This window comes from Diadema antillarum, unplaced genomic scaffold (genome assembly GCF_040938485.1).
Source record: "Diadema antillarum isolate AM-2024a unplaced genomic scaffold, OU_Dant_1.0 seq00001602_RagTag, whole genome shotgun sequence".
Classification (NCBI taxonomy): Eukaryota; Metazoa; Echinodermata; class Echinoidea; order Diadematoida; family Diadematidae; genus Diadema; species Diadema antillarum.
This window is the reverse complement of record NW_027272316.1, coordinates 252,343-275,537: the sequence shown is the minus strand read 5'-3', so window position 1 is coordinate 275,537 and position 23,195 is coordinate 252,343. Positions and strand designations below refer to the sequence as shown.

At 39.1% G+C, this 23,195-nt stretch overlaps 1 protein-coding gene across 2 annotated transcripts in view; it reads left to right on the top strand.

Annotated features, from left to right (window-relative positions):
* Positions 1–23,195, top strand: part of LOC139711007 (ribonuclease P protein subunit p30-like) — a 73,208-nt gene that overhangs the window by 713 nt on the left and 49,300 nt on the right. The window lies entirely within an intron of this gene.

The window sequence follows — 23,195 nt, the reverse complement described above, 5'->3', positions numbered from 1 at the left end:
GCACGTAAAAGACGTGTGCGGGTGACAGTGATGTTCCCATAGACATACACGTAAAAGATGCGTGCGGGTGACTTTAACACGTATTCCTATAGCCCTATGAAAATTTAAGATTTTCGCGAAAAACTGTTCGGTTTTCACCACAATTTGCTTGATTGTGGTAGCCCTGCCAAGTTTCAAGCGTACAGAACACAGTCCCGGGCATACATTTTTGTTTAGTGCGCTCAAAACAAATTTAAGCGGGGTGACGGTATTCGGGCCCCTGACGAGGTGCGGGCACCTCACTATACCGTTTGTTTGTTTGTCCGTGTGCAAATTGTACGGAAGGTTGAGAACGATACAATTAACTTTTATTAATAGTCTCTAGATTATAGATAGTTGTAACTATTGACCGATTCGGGTTCGTTGAGGGCAGCAGACATTTCATGGCACTGGGCGCAGCCATAGTGGGTGTCTGAGCCGACCCCCCCCCCCCCCCCCCCTGCTCTCCCCCACCCCGGGCAACATGTTTATCACACACTTGTAACAAAGGTTCGTGCACTAAGCAAGCATTCGCGCACTCGGTACGAGACGCCCATTGGCTAAAGCAGTTTTTCATTCTGCGCGCGTGCTAATGTAGGGAGAGGGGTGGGGAATGGGACGGGGGGGTCGGCTAAGACGCCCACTATGGCTGCGCCCATGCCAAAAATACACATAGCGCATCACAGAATCGGTCAATACACAGCCCAGTCGCTGTACGTAGTCGTTAAGACAACGGTGGACTGGAATCACCTCCCAGACACCATAGCAACTTCCCAAACAGTAGCAATCTTCAAGGCTGCAGTCGGGGACCAGTTTCTTCAGTACCAGTAATCTTCATCAGCCCTCTCTCTCTCCGGTGCACTATACCACAACGGTCCTGCACTGTACACATCCAGATCCAGATCCAGATCCAGGTACGTACGTCGCGACAGGGCTGTACAGGCGGGACCACCAACCGCAAAGAGGGCTCTGTAATCGGATTCCGATCGCTTTCAATTTTGATACTTAAGATCATTTTTGTCACCTCAAACTCATCTAACAATCTTCAGACTCTACACATGCTATCAGCATTAAAATTTACGTTATGAAACTTACCATAACTTATCCATGCTGGATATTATATCCAGCATGTCCAAACGGTACATCAGTCCGGGAAACCCGCTCATGAGGACTGCTCCCGCGCGCATACGAGGACTGCCCCGCGCCTCTATGAGGACCGCCCCCACGCCTCATGAGGCCCGGGGGGGGGGGGGGGGGGGGAACGCCTCATGGGGCCCCCTATTCACTTCTTATTCATCTCACATCTGACGTATAAATTGTCGCAACTTTGCACAGTGATTTTTTGTTACACACACATGTCCACTATCCATGATGAAAAGAAGAAAAATCCTGTCTGTTTTTTTTTTCAAAAATCGAGTTTTAATCAACTGATGCAGAGCGCCCATCAAAACACGGGCGCCAGCATGTTCGCACAATGCAAGACTGCCGCACCTAGCGGCCTGATCCTCACTTACCTCACTTACCCTTCGGTGAATTTCCCCCAGATTTTAATATGTTGTAGCTGAGACTTTGGGCTATCGTTGATCTGCCCCTCGTTTTTTTCATACGATGTCGGAATCACGTCAAAAAACTTGTTTGAAATTTGAAAAGATTATTTTCGGTGTATTTTCATATTTCTTTCTTTTTGCCACTTTATTTGCACTAACTCAGGAAAAACAACCCTTATCACTCCCATATTTTGCACATAAAAGTATATTAAGTTCATGTCACGTGTATTATTTCATAAAATAACAACTACAGTACTTGATCGAAGACAATCTTGGGTAGGTACATGTAAATTAGGGTCAAAGGTCATAAATGTTTCATCCTGTATCTTGGTGAATACATGTATAATATTTTCCATATTTTGAACACGCAAAGACCATGTTACAAGGATCATTTCACAAAATAACCACTTTTTGATCAGATGCCATTTTCTTTTCTTTTTTATCATGCTCTTGCTTCAAGGAGCTACGCTTTAATCCTGCGTAAAATTAATAATGGATACTGCACGCAGAGGCCCACGTTTTGATGTGAAGAACCATACATTCTTTATCTATTTATAATAACTTTTTAATTGAAAATAAAGAATGTTTGGTTGTTCAAGTAATGTAAAAAATATTATTTTGACATTTCATGCACTTAACTGTAGAGCATTTTCTTCTTTTTTTTTTTACGGGAGAGAGCGAAATGTTCTTCTCTTTAGCAATGACGGCCTAGGCATATACAAATACATATCATATTTGTGACACCGTTTTGATTTTCGTTAACATGTGAATTGTTCTCCTTCCAGATCAGTTCTTGATTTAGTGAAAGTCAACAATGTTTTTCACATTCACAAAAGCAGTTTGGTTAGCCAGTGTTCAGTTCACTGCCAATGAAATTCCTAAATAAAGCGATGCCCCAAACGGGTTTACTCTGAGGGTTTGTTCCGAAATAATGATAGAATAAAACATTCCTTATTATTCTGAAGGTTCGTTAATCAGAAAATAATAAAGAAACATCGTTCCTTAATTTCCAAACAAAATGAGTTTTGTTATTTCGAACGTTCTGCCAGTGAAATTTTGGAATGAAACAGTTACAGTTTTCTTACTCTGAGGGTTCATTACTCCGACAGAAAAAATAGTAATGAAATAGTACTAGATTTATATTCTGAAGGTTCGTTAACCAAAAAATAGTAAAGAAAAAAATGTCCATAAATTTCAAAACGAAATCAGTTGTCATTTCGAACATTCTGCCAGTGAAATTTCGGAATAAAATGACAGCACAAAACAGCATGTTTTCGTACTCTAAGGGTCTGTTACTTCGACAGAAATAGTAATGATGAAATAATACATTGTAGATTCTTTATTCTGAAGGTTCGTTAACCGAAAATTAAATTTAGCCATAAAGAAAAATGTCCGTAAATTTCAAAACGAAATCAGTGTGTCATTTCGAACGTTTTGCCAGTGAAATTTCGGAATAAAACGACTGCCCCAAAACAGTTGCAGTTTTCTTACTCTGAGGGTTCCTTACTCCGACAGAAATCATAATGATAAAATAATGCTAGATTCTTTATTCTGAAGGTTCGTTAATCTGAAAATAATTAAGAAAAAATGTCTGTTCATTTCACAACGATATCAGTTTTGTTATTTCTAACTTTCTGCCAGTGAAATTTCGGAATAAAACGACGGCCCCAAAATGGTTACATTTTTCTTTTACTCTGAAGGTTCGTTAGTACTCTGAAAGAATAATGATGATAAAATACTTTAGATTCTTAATTCTGAACGATCATTAATCGGAAAATGATAAAGTAGAAATGTTCGTTTATTTCCAAACGCAATCAGTTTTGTTATTTCGAACGTTCTGCCAGTATGATTTCGGAATAAAACGACGGCCCCAAAATGGTTACAGTTTTCGTACTCTGAGGGTTCGTTACTCCGAAAGAATAATGGTAAAATAATACTCTACATTCTTAATTCTGAATGATCGTTAATCGAAAAATGATAAAGTAGAAATATTTGATTATATCCAAACAAAATCAGTTCTGCCAGTATAATTTTGGAATACAACAATGGCCCCAAAACGGTTACAGTTTTCTTAATACTCTGAAGGTTTGTTATTCATAAACAATAACGATGATAGATGATAGATTACTTTCTGAAGGTTCGTTGATCGGAAAATAATAAAGAAAAAAATGTTTGTTAATCTCCGAACAAAATCAGTTTTGTTTATTTTGAACATTTATTTGTAGAACCGACCTTTGGTGTTGTTGTTGTTTTCGATTACAAACCTTCGAAGTACTCAGTAATAAATTGTTTCATTTTATGATTAAGGGCAAGTCCAACATAAGGTCTCCTCAGAAGGCAAAATTTCATCTTTGCTCAATATTGACATATTTGGTATCATTTTGAAGCTTATGAGTTGAAGTTTTGATTTCCATGGAGGAAAAAACGATATTAGGTAAATTTATGCAAATTTCAAGGGCTTCATTTGCATAAATGTAAAACACAGCGTTACGTATGGGACATTTATAAAAATTCCTGTTTATTCAAAGGAAAGCAAATCATATTTGATTAATATGTGGACATAAGAAGTTCATCAAATAGTTTAACCTGGTATGAAAATTTAGGGATTATGCAAATGATTATGCAAATTAGCTCGTGTCCTATCATGAGATGTCCCATACGTAACAAAATGAGATCATTTTTTTAGGTTTTTTCTGAAATTGCTAAGGTTATTTGAATGCCCTTTTGGAAAATTCTGATTTATTGTTTAAAGAAATTGAATACCATAGCAAAAAGAAAAAACAGTAAAAGAAATATTTTTTATTAGGCATTGAAATAATGTTACGTATGGGAAAAATGTGTTACGTATGGGACGTCCTCATATATTGCATGTGAATGCATGTAGCTAGCTGGGAAGGTCTCTCAGTAAACAAAACATCAATCATCCTGAAGAAAGCATCCCAACTTTGTAGCTACTTTTTGAGTTATAGACACTTGAAACAATACATGTACTTGACTGAACAAGTTTCAGAAAGGGGGAGCGGAAAATGGCAAAATACACAATGAAAATCAGCATTAAAGGGATGGTATAGTTTTTGTAGAAATGGGGATTCAGTTTTCAACATTTTATGAGATGACTGGAAACCAATAATATGAATTACTAAAGAGCATACAATTCTAAGACTAGAGGAATTCAAAGTTAATTTGATGGAGATCCAATTTGAAACGGTTGTGATATCAACAACAAAAAAAAATAAAGTAAAATGATTTTTTTTTTATTTCAAGTGATACACAAATTGTCCTTATTCAGTTTTCAATCGTAGCCACAACAAAATTCATGGGTATATTATATGTAACATACTGAGGTGTGACTCAAATCAATGACCTGACTGCTAGACAGACATCATACATCTACTCGATTACTGGAATTCCACGCAGCAGGTATTGCTTATCTATTTAGATTAATATTTCTTGGGTCAAGTTGTTTTTTATTGAAACTAAATGACAAACTGCCCTCCATCAATGGAAGTACACGTCAACACTTTACACTATTCATTTTTGTCCCCGCCGAACGAGTTCGAGCAGGGGACTATGAAACGGGCTCCGTACGTGTGTGTGTCCGTCCGTGTGTCCGTCCGTCCGTGTGTCCGTCCGTGTGTGCGTCCGTGTGTGATCAAAATGTTCAAAATGCTACTCCTTCGCCATTTCTAACCCGATTTTGATTCTGTTTGCTTTATATGATAGCACTACATGGGAGCTTTGAAACTTCTATACAGAATTTCAATTGTGACCTTTGACCTTGACCTTTGACCTATATTGTACATTTTGCTTCAAAATGCTACTCCTTCGCCATTTCTAACCCGATTTTGATTCCATTTGCTTTATATGATGGCACTAGGTGAGGGCTTCAAAACTTCTACACAGAATTTTGACATTTGACTTCTTTGACCTTTGACCTTGATTTTTGACCTATATTGTACATTTTGCTACAAAATGCTACTCCTTCGCCATTTGTAACCCGATTTCAATTCCGTTTGCTTTAAGTGATGGCACTAGGTGAGGGCTTCAAAACTTCTACACAGAATTTTGACCTTTGACTTCTTTGACCTTTGACCTTTGACCTTGATTTTTGACCTATATTGTACATTGCCTACAAAATGCTACTCCTTCGCCATTTCTAACCCGATTTTGATTCCGTTTGCTTTATGTGATGGCACTAGGTGAGGGCTTCAAAACTTCTACACAGAATTTTGACCTTTGACTTCTTTGACCTTTGACCTTGATTTTTGACCTATATTGTACATTGCCTACAAAATGCTACTCCTTCACCATTTCTAACCCGATTTTGATTCCGTTTACTTTATGTGATGGCACTAGGTGAGGGCTTCAAAACTTCTACACAGAATTTTGACCTTTGACTTCTTTGACCTTTGACCTTGATTTTTGACCTATATTGTACATTTTGCTACAAAATGCTACTCCTTTGCCATTTGTAACCCGATTTCAATTCCGTTTGCTTTAAGTGATGGCACTAGGTGAGGGCTTCAAAACTTCTACACAGAATTTTGACCTTTGACTTCTTTGACCTTTGACCTTGATTTTTTTACCTATATTGTACATTGGCTACAAAATGCTACTCCTTCGCCATTTCTAACCCGATTTCGATTCCGTTTGCTTTATGTGATGGCACTAGGTGAGGGCTTCAAAACTTCTACATAGAATTTTGACCTTTGACTTCTTTGACCTTTGACCTTCATCTTTTTACCTATATTGTACATTTTGCTACTAAATGCTACTTCCGGCGGGGACATATATTACGCACCGCGTAATTTCTACTTTTCCTTGTTTTTGGTAGGAACTATCCTGATAAAAATAGGGCATACATACTCAGGTTGGTCACAAAAAATATAGAATATGATTGAATATGATTATGATGGTAAATATTTGGGGGATATTGTTTCCTTGACAATCTGGATCAGTATTTGAGTAATTTCAACTGATTCCACCTCAATAATTATGCAAAAATTTGTTTTATGGGTATTTTGCAAAATTATTTTGCAAAATACCCGTAAACATGGTTCTCCACACACTAAACGAATGGGGGACAAAGGGCATGCATACTCAGGTTGGTCATAAAAATATAGAAATATGATTGAATATGACTATGATGGTGAATATTTGGGAAATATTGTTTCCTTGACAATCTGGACCAGTATTTGAGTAGTTTCAACTGATTTTACTTCAATAATTATGCAAAATACCTATAAACCTGGTTCTCCACACACTAAATGAATGGGGGACAAAGTGTCCCATACGTAACTGTCCCATACGTAACACGTCATGTCTGTCTTTAATCAGAACCTGTAATTAGAGCTTTTTGCCTAATGACATGAAACTTACCTGTGATAATCTTGAGTGTTGTGACTTTCTTCACAGTGAGTTAAAAGTTGTAGAATGAAATACTTTCAGAGAGTTTTGAGGTTGAAAAAAATGTTCAAAAAAACAAAAATTTTTCTGGTCCAATACGTAACGGCACATATTTTCTCTTCTAGAATATAATTGTGAAGGTCATTTTTCTCCATTTTTTACATGATTATACTTCTCCTAGATATCAATCACCATGATAAAGTTCAATATGATCAAAGGCCATTAAAACTATTTTTCAGGTCATAAAAGTCTCTGAATGTCCCATACGTAACGCGCGTGTTATCTTGGACTTGCCCTTAAACAAATCTTTGGAATAATGACCATCATTACATTTTTGTATGATATCTCTTTGATGTCTCGGCCAAACTACCGCAGTATACCCAGAAAGGAAAGTGCAACGATCGCGATGTCCCGAAAGTTCTTGATCGCTTCTCGCTCATCTGCATGCAGTAGGCCTACCACGTGGTCGAGCAGACGGCAAGAAAGCAAAAACACTATGGGTAGTTAGTACACGGCGCGTGTTGTTGCGATGCAGAGACAGCTGATTATTGCAACGGTGAAACAGTAAAGGCCTAAAAGAAATCGGAACCTTCACCATCGGCACCTACTTCTCTTTCATTTATTATTTAAGAACTGCTGCCAACAAAAGGTATTGAGTTTCTGCATTGTTTCTGTGAGAATATGCCCCTCACAACATTCATTACATCTCCGTGAAAATGTCGCATTTAGTGGCATTTTAGTGGCGATTTATCTGTGTTGTATTGAGCATTAGCAAAGGCTTCCATGCTTCGCGCGCGAGGGGGAACCCCCCTCCCGTACCCAGCCCCAGAACAGCGCTTATAAGTGCCAACAAGCGTGAAGAAATTCCTGGCGAGAACCCTGACCATATATGATGGTCAAAGATAACAAAAAAATATTGTTGTCATATATCATAGGCACTAATGAACATCTCACTCCTCTCAAAATTGCAACGTGGTGAGCCAACTCAAATACAATCGGCTGTATAACATCGCCAGGTAACTAGTTTGGCCACTGTTCCTATTACATGAAATGTCCAATGTTCAGTTGTCAGTGTACGTCACCAATTTTGCTGGACGCGAAAAAGCATACCGGTATATACAGAAGGGTCGACAGGCAGATTGAAGAGCGTAGTTTTGCCAACATTCAGCACATCCAGTGAACTGGTTTTCCACTGGCCGGTATTGCAGTTGACAGCAGCCTTCACCGCATCTTGAATGACATTGCCGACTTTGGGGCGAAGTCCCGAAACCCAGTTGCCATTGCTGGTTGGAGAGTATTTTTCTCCGTGGAGACGAAAAAGAACCCTGGCTTCAAGTAGTCCAGACTGGCTTAAAAGGATTTACACTATCTGGCGAGGTTCTGCTATGACTCCTCCTTCGACCACATCCCTTCTCAGTCTGTCACACACTTAAAATGTTCTTACCCTATATGTACAGAACTACTACATAGAAATCCTGGACGGCTCGCCCGCGGAATCTGGCACCTGTGGAAATTCCTCCCTTTTGTCTCATCGCTTTTGTCTCATCGCATTCCCCACACAGCTGTTTGCAGTGGGTTACAGAAAACACACTCGTCATTTTGTTACAACACAAATCGCGCTTCATCACATTTCAACGCACTTATACTACACCAGCAATGGCAACTGTGCCTATTCTATTCACTGGTTTATATTCTTATAAAATAGAAAGAAAAAAAAAATTTCTCCTGCGACAATACATGTACATAATTGTTGTGTTTCCGGACACTTAACGTCTTAAGTTCACGCGTGAAAACTTACCTATTTTACATACAATGTGTGTAGAATATGCACCCTTCTTTACCTCAAAGACTTGATATAGACTCCTCATATACTAGTTCTACTCTGAAAATGGCGTGAGAATTTCTGGGTGCGTCATTTTCATTACAGACGCACTTACAATACGTGTCCAGCCCCACAACCTGTCCGGTCCCACAACGCTCGGTCATACTACCAAATGAAGATTCTCTAGAGAGTTTTGCGTCATAAGGTCAAAGGTCAAGTCAAAATGTTAAAATTTTATTTTTTCCGCCATATCTCGGAAGTGGTTATCAATGTATCTTCATGGAACTTATTACGTGGATGTACTGACTGGAAGTGATTATCGCACAACGTGTCCGATCCCACAACGCTTGGTCATACTACCAAATGAAGATTCTCTAGAGAGTTTTGGGTCATGAGGTCAAAGGTCAAGTCAAAATGTTCAAATTTCATTTTCTTCGCCATATCTCGGAAGTGGTTCAATGTATCTTCATGGAACTTCGTACATGCATACGATGTACTGACTGGAAGTGATTATCTCGGAAATTTTTGGGTCATGGGGTCAAAGGTCAAGGTTAACGCCTCAAAATTTTACTTTTCCCCCTCATATTTATGCAATGTTGCAGGATTTTTTTTTTTAATTTAGTGTATGAGATACATATATTACACGATAGAGATTTTCTTGGAGGTAAAAGGTCAAAGGTCATAATGTCAAAGGTCATGTGAAAGTGGTAAATTTCACTTCTCCCATATCTAGGAAGTGACTCAAGCTGAAATTATACAAAATGTTCTTTTCTCCATCCCTTGAAAATTACTCAATGGATATAAAACTGTTTCTGTGATATCGTCAAAAATGTATGGAATGTTTTCAGATATATCGTTTCACCGCAAATGTGATGTTGAGGGTATCATAAATCAACACAAATCAACATGCCTTTGGATTTTAGGGGCCCTTTAATATGAAATGCAAATTTGTGGTCGATTGTAAGTTGCAATCATTTGCATGTTCAGTCAGTTGTATGAAACAGTGGCTGCTGTAACAAGATTTGTTGCAGACAGTGGATCCCATTGTATGTTTGGATGGTTAAAATCACCAGCATGAGAACATTTTGTCGCTGGGGTGAGTGAAAAGACCTTGTTTCATACTACTCTGACTTGACTAAGGATGATGCCTGCCTTGCATATTAAGACAAAATAGGCAAAAATGTGACTACCGATAGGTACCGGTAAATCAAGAAAGCCTTTGTAGGTGCTTAAGGTTACTATAGCTCTAGAGCCTCTCTCTCCCCAACTTGTTGAAGCTAGATGAAAGAGACTAAACCCATTGTGTCCTAAACAAAGCTCCCACAAATGAAGTAAAAGGTACGAGATGGTGTGTTCAATGCAAGTAATCGTAAGAGGATATCCCATTCATGTTGCCAAAAGATCAAACAAAAACTACCAGTGAATACACATGTATCCCCATGCAGAGCAAATTGCAACAGCATAATATTCTGACAATGATCTTTTTTTTTTTCATTTCATGTTGCTTTCTTTTACTGATTTGAGGATAAGTAAATTTGGGTTTCTTATTCAGGGCTCAACACTAACTTTTTTCTCTGGTTGCCATTTGGGCCACCAGAATGTGTGAATTTGAAATTTTGTTGGTTAAAAAAGGAAATGTAGTTGCCCAAAATAAATTGAGTATAAAAATTCATTTTGAATTTAAGCTGCCTGATTAGGCCACCAAAAACTAGCGTTTTTTAAAACTTTGTGGCCCCTACAGTATCACCTTATAGTGGCCCGAACCACCACTAAGGCCCCCATCTCATGAGGAAGGCGACCATGGCGATCTGTGAAAAATTTACAAATTGTGGCACAATCGTCCTCCATCTCCATTTTTGGCTTGCAAGGCGATTGATTACACAACAGATTATCTATGCTCACCCTGCGCTGTAGGTGATAGTGCCATGATGATAATACCACTGCCACGTTGTTGCTGCACTTCCAGGCCGACAAGACGAGCTGCTTCTGTGATCAAATCAACTGTATTGCGATATCCGTACGATTATCAAGACCTCGTTCAACAGTGATACGATCGGAGCGACTGTGATACGTTAACGCCGGGCTCATGCTACAATCTCAAGTGATTGAGGTATAAAATGGGTTTCTGATTGAATTTCTTCAGTCAGATGTCAGTGTCCAATCAAAATGGATATTATATGCAGAATGTGGTTTCACCCTTACATCTTAGCATTGTAGAACACACCAGTTAAAACCTGATGTATAATTGCACTATTAGTTAATTTATCCATTCAATTCAAATGGTAAAATTACGAGCAAACTACAAATTGTATCCTACAATGAGCCAATTTTATGAAGATATATAATACATTGCAACTTAATCTACTTGCATGGACTTGCTATGGTCATGACAAACAAACAATTCAATAAACAGAATAGATTTGTACTGATTATGTGGAAAAAGGAATTTTATACGCTTAAATTCTCCATATCCACCTCCCTGATCTGGTGCATCACTTTCTTTCGTTCATAGTTGGTTCCTGTTACGTAATACTGTAAAAATTGTAATTTTCGTTGGCGATGCAGGCCGCTTTCGATGCGCTTGAATTATGCTTTACTTGTTGCTACCCCGTCAGAGCTGCGAACATGGCCCTTTTAATGCGCTCGTGAAGTGATTGTGATTTGCTCTAGAACCAGGCCACTCTCGCTACGATGGAAGTTTTAGACATGCTCAAAACTTGGCGGCGACCATTGCGATGGTGGCGACCCTCCGCACTCCTGAACCACACAAGATACAATGGAGAAGATTTAAAGTGATCAAGCCACAATCCGCCAGGCTTTGTCAATTTTTGATGATCGTAGGGGCAGCGTCCTCGCCAGAAAATGAAGTATGCGTGGTGGAAAAGTGCCGTCAGGTAGTTTAAAATATTTACGCGTGGTGGCTCAAACTGAACACGTGGTCGGGTCGTCGGTGGAAGAAACGGCGCTTACACACTGACATGCGCATGCGCGAGAAGCATGCAAAAACAAAACAAAACAAAAAGAGAAAGAGAAAGGGACAAAATTGGTGCAATATCGCACTGTCGACTCTGCGTTATAACGTTACAGCTTCGTAGCTAAAAAAAAAAATGGTACTAAAAGCAGGGTGGTCCACAACTTGAAATTTGAGCATGTTGCAAGCTCAGAATCTGAGAATACAGATATTGCAGAAATTGAATATGCGCGGAGCGCACACAATGAGTACATAGTACGCAATATTTTGCTGCTTATCTCTCTTTGTGCTGCTTACATTCAATGATCTTTCTCATATTTTGCACACAAATATCTAAGTACCAGGTAGTTTGATGTTTCTTATGTTATGCACATGTTCTGCACATTTTTGAATACTTTTAGTTTGAGCTTGTTCCAGATTCTTGAGGATGTTGCATAGCATGTTGCTGGCTTTTGAGGATGTTGCACAAGAATTTTAGCATGTTGCAGCGACATGCTAAAACCCCTCGTGGACCACCCTGCTAAAAGTGTCTGAAATCATCCCTCCGTTTGTAACAGATCTCTTATATAATGTTATGCAGGGCTCGACAGTAACGGTGGCTCGGGGTCACCAAAAAAGTCGGATGTTTGCCTTTGCTTTTGGAAATGAACAGCGGTAACAATCGGCTCCATACGATGCTAAGATAACTGTCGGATGTTTGCTTTTAAATTTCGAAACGAATAACAGTAACATTTAGTTGCGTTCGATGGTAAATTTAATGTTTGATGTTTGCTTTGATATTCAGAAATGAATAACAATAGTATTCATCTCTGTACAATGATAAAATGAATGCCGGAAGTTTGTTTTTATTACGTTCGAAAGTAAATAACAATAAGATTTAGCTCTGGAAGATACTAAAATAAATGTCGAATGATCCCTTTGACGTTCAGAAATGAATAACAATACTATTCAACTCCGTACGATGATGAAATAAATGTCTGATGTTTGCTCTTACGTTCGAAAGTAAATAACAATAACTTTCAGCTCCGGAAGATGCTCAAATAAATGTCAGATGAGTTCTTTTACGTTCGGAAGTGAATAGCATTAACATTCTGCTCCATACGATGCTAAAACAACTGTTGGATGTTTGCTTTTAAATTTCGAAATGAATAACAGTAATGTTCAGCTGGGCAATTCCACGGTATATAGGACACAGGTGCCAAAAATTCAAAATGATATTTGTTTCAAACACCATACATTTTCAGACAATACTTGAGTTGAAGTTTTAAGAATCATTATGTTTTTCAATGAAAAAGCGACCATTTTGATTTTCAAAATGGCTGCCAAAATATGCCTATAACTCAATGGTAAAAAGAGTGTATTGTCACATAACTTACTCTCTGTATATCCACTTTACTAGTACTCTAAACAACAATCTTTTATATGTATGCAGTTACCAGAGAAGTCTTTTACCACACGATAGAAAAAAAAAGCTGGTTGCTTAAAAGAATTTTATAAAAACTTTTAATTAGTTTGACAATGATGGATGTAACGTAAGTTACCAAAAAGAAGGAATTTTTAACTTTATTCATCAAAGAAAGTGAGCTGTATGATGTAACTTGGGATTTCTACTGTATGCCCATATGCCTTTCTTTTAATACCAGAAATAAGGATACCTGGCATACTGGAGAGTCAAAATGAACACTTCAAAATGTGTAACGTCAGTTACCGAAACGTCGTACATGAGTTACCATGACAGTAATTATAACTGAGGCAAATTTTTTGACTTAAGACCATTTCAATACATTTATGGGAAGTCAAAGGTTATCAACAAAGAGCAGCAATCCCTTTGATAGGGAATGATGTCATCACCATGGTATGTCCAGGGATATATATATTTTTTTCATTTTATTTCATTTTTTAAATATTTATTATTTTTCGTAATCTCCGTTGTTCGTTAATATGAGATCCCACTCGTACGCATGCGCTGTCAATTCATTCGTAGCGTGTGTTTCTTAGCGGTCAAGTCGCCATTTTGAGCTCTAAATTTCGCCAATTTCTTTCACTTTGCGATCTGTCGCGTTCAAGTTTTCGGGGTTTCATAGGTTATTTTACCTCCCCGATCGTTTGGTAGTGTTTTTGGAGAGCGGTGGAAGCGAATTCGGGTTCTTCTGCAAGAGAAGCTGGTTCGCGATGCGAGTTCCACCAGCATCGCCAGCGGACCGCGAGCAGGTCCCTCCCCCAGCAGCGATCCGGGGGGAAAGGGTAAGACGGCAGCGGCGAGCTCGGCTAGCCGCGGTGGAAAAGGCACGGGAAAAGCCAAAGGCAAAGCACCGGCGAAGATCACGTCTCCTCCTCCCGTGATTGCACGGAAGTTCGCCAAGTCGGCTGCTACTTCTGAGGTCTCAGACCTTATGAAAAAGAAGCCCTCGATCATGAATGACTCTGAGATTATAGCCATAGATTCTCGGGCTGTCCAGGACTGCATTCGTGCAGATCCTACTTCAAAGAAGGACAGTCAGGCCTGCATTCGTGCAGAGCCTCCACAGCCCACGACCTCGAAGTCGGGACCAAGCAGTAGTGTTGGTGGCTCAAAATTTGAACATCGTCTGAATAAACTGGAAGAAATGCTGGGAAAATTGGTGGATCATTTGCCACTTTCTCATCCACCACAGACTCGTAGTAGTCATGACATGAGAAGTCTTGGAGATGAGGATGATAATATCCTTTTGACTATGAGTATGACTGCGATCAAGATGATGGGCCTTTTGGCTGTAAACTTACACCAGCGTCTGACTCACAGACTTCTGATTTCAGTGCTGAAACAAACACTGAAGATAGTAATGCTACTCCTGCCTTTGGCAAGAATGTATCTATCCCAGCTATCGCCGCTAAATTCGCAGTGCCTCTCAGCGTGGGGAAACCCTTAGATGAGGAAACTGCTGGGTCGGTATCCTACCGTGTCAGCCACACTCATGAACAGGCTGCCCTAGAGGAGACTGGTAAGAAGTACACTAGCCCAGAAAACTGTCCACTACTTGACGTGCCCAAAGTCAACTTGACGATTTGGGAGAATCTAAACCCTACTACCCGGGCTAGGGACCTGAAGCTCCAGCGTATTCAGAGCGCTCTTGTGAAAGGCATCACTGCTTTTGCGCAGACTCTTTCTGCTTCGGAGCTGTCAGAAAAACAGCAGGACGCTCTTGGACTCCTGTGTAGCTCTAATTTTGAGCTGAACGCCTTGAGGAAAGACCTCATAAAACCTGGCTTGAATGCAAAATTTGCTCACTTGTGCAAGCCTCAGAACCCTGTGACCAAACAGCTGTTTGGGGACGACTTAGGAAAGAAAGTCAAAGACATCCAGGAAGAACAAAGAGCAGCAGCCGGTGTTGTGAAAGACTCAAAACCTTTCTCAACAGGTAACTCCTGTCAGCGTCCATATTCGCAGTCACAGTCTCACTATCACCCTTACCGCCGACAGAAGGAAGCTAATTACCGTCGAATGAGATCAGCGGGGTGGACCACGTCAACCGTACAGGCTGGGTCGGTACAGCGGCCTTTTTTAGGCCAGCATTCGTGGAAGCCACACACTGCATGCCACCCCGATGACCAGACCCAACAAGGGCAGCGGCCGACAGAGCCCTCAATACCGGGGGTTTGCGGGGGCCCGCAAGTAACTGAGCATATTAAACCAACAGTCTCCTCATCCTCTGCAGAGGTGAGTACATGCCCTCTCCTTAATCTTGCGTGTTCGATGGTGGGTGGACGACTGAAAAATTTCTATGACAAATGGAGAAGCCTGACTTCAGATCCATACATTTTGAATGGGTGTTCGATGATGGGTGGACGACTGAAAAATTTCTATGACAAATGGAGAAGCCTGACTTCAGATCCATACATTTTGAATGCTGTCAAAGGATACAAACTCGAATTTGATCCTAATGAATTCCCCACTGTAAGAGGGAAAGAGTTGTATAACTTATCTCGCAGTTCAGAGGGAGCAAAATGCCTACAGAAAATACAAGAAGACAATGCACATGGCCTGCTTGTGGTACCAAATTGGCCTACACAGGCCTGGTTCCCTCTCTTGACAAGTATGATGAGTGAAGAATCTTTGATCGTGAAAAGAAGCAAATCCTTGCTGACACAACCAGTATCTAAGACCCCGTTTACAGCCCGGCCTCAATTGCGCGGCCGAGCCTTGCAATTTTGTCCGTTTACACTGCTGGGCTCGGCTGCGCTTTTAATTCATACCTCTCAATATTTTGTCGTAGTGGCGCTCTGCTTGTAAACAAACGCAATTTGGTATAGCCTGGTTTTCAGACCCTTTGCCAACTGAATTCCGTGGCGAGGAAGTCGCTGTTCGGGCAAAGGCCTTTGCCGAAGGAAAAAATCGTTTGCAGGACAAAACCACCTTAAACTACACTAGTTTTCGACGTTTAGGGGTTAATATCCTGAATAGCGAAATCGTACAGGCAGAGGGTTTGGAAGCCAGACTAAAACTGGCCGCGCATTTGGCCCAGTTTGCGTTTACACTGAGAAAAGGCTGGGCTTGGCCGCGGCCGAGACCACCTCCAGAGCGAGGCCAAATGCGAGGCCAATTTTGGCCTCGCATTTGGCCTTTTGCGCGTTTACACTGAAGCGGGGCTGGGCTCGGCCGCGGCTCGGCCGCGGCCGAGCCTCGCACTGTAAACCGGGTCATAGGCTACCCACCCACTCTGCACTAAACTCGATCTTCTTTGTTGCAGGATTGGCGTTAACAGTTCGAGATAAAGGGACTACAGGACAGGACTGTGGACGTGTTGTGTGCATCTTGGAGACTGTCGACACGCACACAATATGGAACCTACATTAGGAAATGGCAAGAGTATTGCAGACAGGAAACTTTGAACAGTCAGTGCACTGCTGTAGAAAGTGTTATAGAATTTTTGAGTTATCTGTTTCATGTACATAAGTTGAGTTACAGTGCTCTTAACTGAGCCAGAAGTGCTTTGGCCTCAGTGGTGCTGTTGAAGAGCAGCAACTGTATAATTAGTACACATCCTTTGGTGACAAGATTCATGAAAGGTGTATTTCATTTACGAACTCCGCTGCCACGGTTAAACCATATCTGGGACGTTAAAATCGTGTTCGATCATCTCCGCAAAATGTCACCAGCCAGTAAGCTATCTTTGTGTGAACTTACTCATAAGCTGTGTGTGTTGCTCGCACTCACTTCGGCACAAAGGGCACAGACTTTGTTCTACATTCATATTGATGGCCTGGTTTGGAAGGATAATAGCGTAGAGATTCATGTCAGTGACTTGGTAAAACAGAACAAGACCTCCGACAGAGTAGGGAGTACGACTACAATTGAAGAGTATCCTTCAGAGAAGAGACTCTGTGTGGTTCGCTACCTGAAAAAGTACATTGAGCGTACAAAAGTGATGAGGGATACAGAAAGGCACCTGTTCATATGTTATAGGAAACCTCACAAACGAGCTAGTAAGCAAACCATCTCCAGGTGGATAAAGGAGACAATGAGTGCGGCGGGTATCGACACTAGAATTTTCAAGCCGCATTCTACAAGGACTGCAGCAGTCTCTACTGCAAAGACAGCAGATGTGCCCATAGCGGACATTCTGAAACAGGCCGGATGGTACATGTGTATAACGAGGAAACCTTCAACAGGTTCTATGATAAGCCATCGATCCATGGCGGTACTGGATAATCATTGAAGAGAAAGGTATTATTGGTGAGCTACATGTACTATGTCATTCTTATCACCATACATTGCTTGGTTTTACAGAAATGCGACCACTTGCTTCAAAATCTCATATTAACGAACAACGGAGATTACGAAAAATAATAAATTATAGATTAGACGAGAACTTACCTTTTTGAAGTTTGATTTTTATTATTTGAGTAATAGGAGTGTGAGTTAATATGCCCTCCACTCCCACCCTCAATTCAAACTTCAAGGTAATGTTCTTACTCCGTCAATTTATTTCCAGATTGTGGGATTGTGACAGTGGTCGCATTTCCTCTTGGAACAGGCAAATCTCATTTGACCCAGTTGGGTCTTCGGATCAGTTCTCTCACCCAAGATTGACATTATGTAAGACGAGAAGTCGGAAGACAGTCCGATTTCTTAGGTGGAAATTTGCGTGAGTGAGAGGTGATTCTAGGGTTTTAAAAAAATTGTTCATATTTGTTGATTACTTTATTTCATTGAATGCAGGGACATTTTGTAATACATGATAATTATGAACAGGAAGATTCGTTTATATTGATCTTTAATAGAATTTTTTCTTTGCAAAGTCCTATTTCTTGGTATCTGGGATGTATTTGCAAGCCTTGATACATCAGTGAAAAGGAAAAGAAAAACAGTTATATTACTTCAAGCAAGGAATAAACCAATAATGCTCTTTGACCAAAAAAGCATAATGTTTCTTCTTCACAGAGAAATGTTAAAAGTACAACACTTTTCATTTAAATCAATTGATGATGGAGATCATTTACTTTTTATTTATGGCCCTAACAATGCCTTGAAGGAGAAGGAGTAAAATAAAGAAAAGAATAAGAAATATATCACAGTAGATTTCATACATATTAAATGCATATTTATGAGTTGATATGTGTTTTTCCCCATGACCTGAAAGATATTTTTTCACACACAAAAATATCCGTGTTTTGTGTAGTAACTGCAGGGTATTATGGGTGGGGCACTCTAGATAGAAACTTTCCTGTTCATTATAAAAAAAAAAAAACCTTAGTTATGTCAATATATTTATACTTGGAACTGCTAAATCTAAATGGCTCTGTGTAATCATAACTGTTGAATAAGCATTCAATCTTAAGACAAATGTCAAGAAATATCCTCTGGTGCATTTACATTATTTTTTCCCAACTGTGCTATGGCATGGGGGGGGGGGGGGTTGCCCCCTATGGGCCCTACCCCATTTGTGTCTTTAGATTTTGTTTTAATTTGTTGCTAAGTAATTGCCTGGGATTGTCACTGGTATACTGCAGCAGTATAATAACCTGTTAAATAAATTAGTTCTCTGTAGACCCCATAGCAAAAGTATGTGTAATAGTGTAATGTCAGTTACGTAACATCAGTTACTGACATGTTTACCTTTAAGTTTTCATAGAACACAAAGAAAATGGACTGACGTTCCATTTCATTTGTGTATTTATAATTTATGAACCAAGGTATGATGCCAAATCAAACAAATCATTCTGAAAGGTCAGAATTGTAAAATATCACAAAACTATTCCCAATCATGATTTTGCATGTGTAAACCCTATGGCAGATGTAAGTGTAACGTCAGTCACGTAACGTCAGTTACCGTCATCCCTTCACTGAAATTGGCATGGTGCTAAAAGGATATCTAAAGTGCACATTATTTTGCACACCTGTTCCTAAGAACCTAGGTGTATTGCCATATTAAACACATAAAGGCTAGAAGTCAGGGACATGTCCTTTTTCCGTAACGTCAGTTACCGACACATTTTCACTTGCTATGTGATAAGAAATGCAGTTTGAGAGAAAAACTTTCCACCTGTTTCTTCATTCTCATGAACTCATTCATCAATGCTAATTGCAAGCCCCAGGTGCTTTCATTTACAAAACTACAACGTAAACAATTTCATGAAAATCCTTACGCGTAACGTCAGTTACCGTGGAATTGCCCAGCTGCGTTTGATGACAAAGTAAATATCTGATGTTTGCCCTGACGTTAAAAAATCAAAAATAGTACGATGCTAAAACAATTTACAGGAGATTCATTTCACTTTCGGAAGTGGACAGCAGTAGCATTCGGCTCCGTACGATAATAAAATAAATGTCGGATGTTTGCCTTTGCTTTTGGAAATGAACAGTGGTAACAATCGGCTCCATACGATGCTGAGATAACTGTCGGATGTTTGCTTTTAAATTTCGAAATGAATACCAGTAACTTTTAGTTGCGTTCGATGGTAAATTCAATGTTTGATGTTTGCTTTGACATTCGGAAATGAATAACAATAGTATTCAACTCCGTACGATGATAAAATGAACGCCAGAAGTTTGTTTTTACGTTAGAAAGTAAATAACAATAAAATTTAGCTCCGGAAGATACTAAAATAAATGTCAAATGATCCCTTTGACGTTAGGAAATAAATAACAATACTATTCAACTCCGTACGATGATGAAATAAATGTCTGATGTTTGCTTTTATGTTCGAAAGTAAAGAACAATAACTTTCAGCTCCGGAAATGCTAATATAAATGTCAGATGAGTGCTTTTACGTTCGGAAATGAACAGCGGTAACAATCGGCTCCATACGATGCTAAGATAACTGCCAGATGTTTGCATTTAAATTTCGAAACGAATAACAGTAACATTTAGTTGCGTTCGGTGGTAAATTTAATGTTTGATGTTTGCTTTGACGTTCGGAAATGAATAACAATAGTATTCAACTCCGTACGATGATAAAATGAATGCCAGAAATTTGTTTTTACGTTCGAAGGTATAAATAATAATAAAATTTAGCTCCAGAAGAAGCTAGAATAAGTGTCAGATGAGTGCTTTTACGTTCGGAAGTGAATAGCAGTATTAAATATTCTGCTCAATACGATGCTAAAATAACTGTCGGATGTTTGCTTTTAAATTTCGAAATGAATAACAGTAACGTTCAGCTGCATTTGATGATAAAGTAAATATCTGATGTCTGCCTTGACGTTCAAAAATGAAAAATAGTATAACATTCAGCTCCGTACGATGCTAAAATAATTTCCAGATGATTCATTTCACTTTCGGAAGTGGACAGCAGTAACATTTGGCTCAGTACGATAATAAAATAATGTCGGATGTTTGCTTTTAAATTCGGAAATGAATAACGTTAATATTCTGCTCCGTACGATGCTAAAATAAATAACAGATTGTTGCTTCTACATTTGGAAATGATTAACGGTATCAATCGGCTCAGTTAGATGCTAAGATAGATAGCGGATGTTTGGTTTCACGTTCGGAACTGAATAAGGATAACATTCATGAAGCTCCGTAAGGTGCTAAGATGAATGTCAGTTGTTTGCTTTTAAATCTAAAAATAATTTACGGTATAATTTGGCTCAGTAAGGTGCTAAAATATTAGTAAACGTTGGATGATTGCTTCTACAATCAGAAATGAGTAGCAGTAACTTTCGGCTCTTTACAATGCTAAAACAAATGTCGGATGTTTACAAATGTCTGCAAATGATCCCACTTTCTCATTTCAAACGTAAGTTTTGATCACTCAAATAGGCATCAACTTTTATAGTAATCTATAAGCCTATTTGTTAAATCTTAGAACTCTGAATAACGGTAAGATGATTGATTTTTTTATTCATTTATTTCAGACATGGGTACCTGTATCACTTCAGTCATACTTTCTTCTTATTTTTCTAATGGACCGGTATCACACTGCAACGCTGCGTTTAGCTTTATAGCTCTGCGTCGCTGAAAATGTGACTTATAGTCTGCGAAATCATCTTTTCTTTTATGACAATAGTGGATACGTAACTTAATAAAGTATCGGTTTGCATCATTTTTTTTTACACTTTGTTTTGTGTTTTTTATTTTAAGGATTGCACTGATTTGAAGAAAAAAAGAAAATGGAAGAAAATATTGGTGCTAACATATATACTAGCCTATAACGAAGCGTCAACCCACCATAAAAGCTGCGTTTATGTTAACTTTGCGTTGCTGAAAATGTGACTAAAAGTCGTAGTGATTATCTTTCCTTTAATGCAATATTGTTGATACTTGTCACGTAATAAAGTGCAAGTTTGCATCGCTTTCATCCTTTATTTTTATCTGTTTCTTTCTCTATTTCAAGTCTCACACGATTAAGAAGAAAAAATGAGCAAAGGAAGAAGTTTTGAAAAAGAAAAGAAAAAGAAGAAAATATTGATGCAAGTATAACAAAACGGCATTGCGGTATCAAAGCTGCGTTTATAGCTTGACTGTGCGGTGCTGAAAATGTGACTTCCAGTGTCCGAAATTATGTTTTCTTTCATCATACAATGACATAACTAGAAAAGCACTCTGAGAGCGCAGACCTCCGCCAAACATGCAATCATTTTCACCACTGATCTTCTTCTTCCGTAGAGATATCAGTGATTTCCACCCATATGTACTGTTATAGCATTGTGTGCTGGAAGTTGCCAGATTTCCCACTATAGAAGCCTTTGTTACGTCATAAACACTCAGCTGCACGGCGCGCCTCACCCCAGCAGAAATTAGAGCACGCACTTTAGTGCGTGCAGGCAAACCTCAAATGCGCGCAGGCAAACCTCAAATACGCGCAGCCTGAACTCCTAAGTTCATTGACCCTACCTGCCAAAATGTCAAAAATCCTTCATAAATTCCCCCAAAATTCTCGGATCACTACCAAAATTTAATCGTTTGGTACTTGTGTCATTCTCAATCTTTCCTGCAAGTTTCATCCCAATCCGTTCACTACTTTTTGAGTTATTTTGCACACGGACAAACCAACTAACTAACGAACTAACGAACAAACCAACGGTAACGAAAACATAACCTCCTCCCTTGGTGGAGGTAATTATTGTTATTCATCATGTAACTATAAAGTGAAGGTTTGCATCTTTGCACTATTTCCTTTCATCTCATTTTTTTTGTTCTGTTTTTTAGAAGAAAAAATAACAGCTAGAAAAGATTAAAAGAAGAAAGTATTAGTGGAACGAACTGAGTGCAGACTCGGCGGCCTCACACTAAATGTGACTTCAAAAATATCTCCGAAATTATCGATTCCTTTATGACAATATTGTGGATACTTATCACTTCATAAAGTGAGGGTTTGCATTGCTTTCATACTTTCTTTTGCGCTATATTAAGTTTTTTTTTTTATTTCAAGGATTACACTGATTTGAAGAAAAATGGAATAAGAAGGAAATATCGGTGCAACAAGATAACAGAAGCCCGGCATCCCGCTGCGTTTTTTCAAAGCTTTCTTGCGTCGCTGAGAATGTGACTTATCTAGAGTTTATTTAATTTTATCAAGATTCGCGAAATTTAAGAGGAAAGAAAAAAAAAGAAAATAATTTAAAGGAAGAAAGTATGAGTGGAACGAACTGATCGCAGAGTCCGTGACATCACACTATGCTTTATGTAGCTAAAATGCGGCATTTATAGAATCCGAAAATATGATTATTTTTTTTTTGTAATCGTTAGTATGTATCAAGTAATAAAGTGTAGGTTTGCATCACATTTTATTCTTTCGTCTATTTTTCCATCATATTATAGTATACTTCAAAGATCATGCAATTTAGGAGAACATGCATACGTCTTCGTCTTATTTCATGTCTCCCTCTTTTGCTGTATTTCCCCTCCAATGAATGATGAAAATAAAAATTATGTACATGTCCCCCTCACAACAAAAAGAACCACGTGCTAGCAACCTTCGTAAAGTTAAATCTAACTGTTGGTTG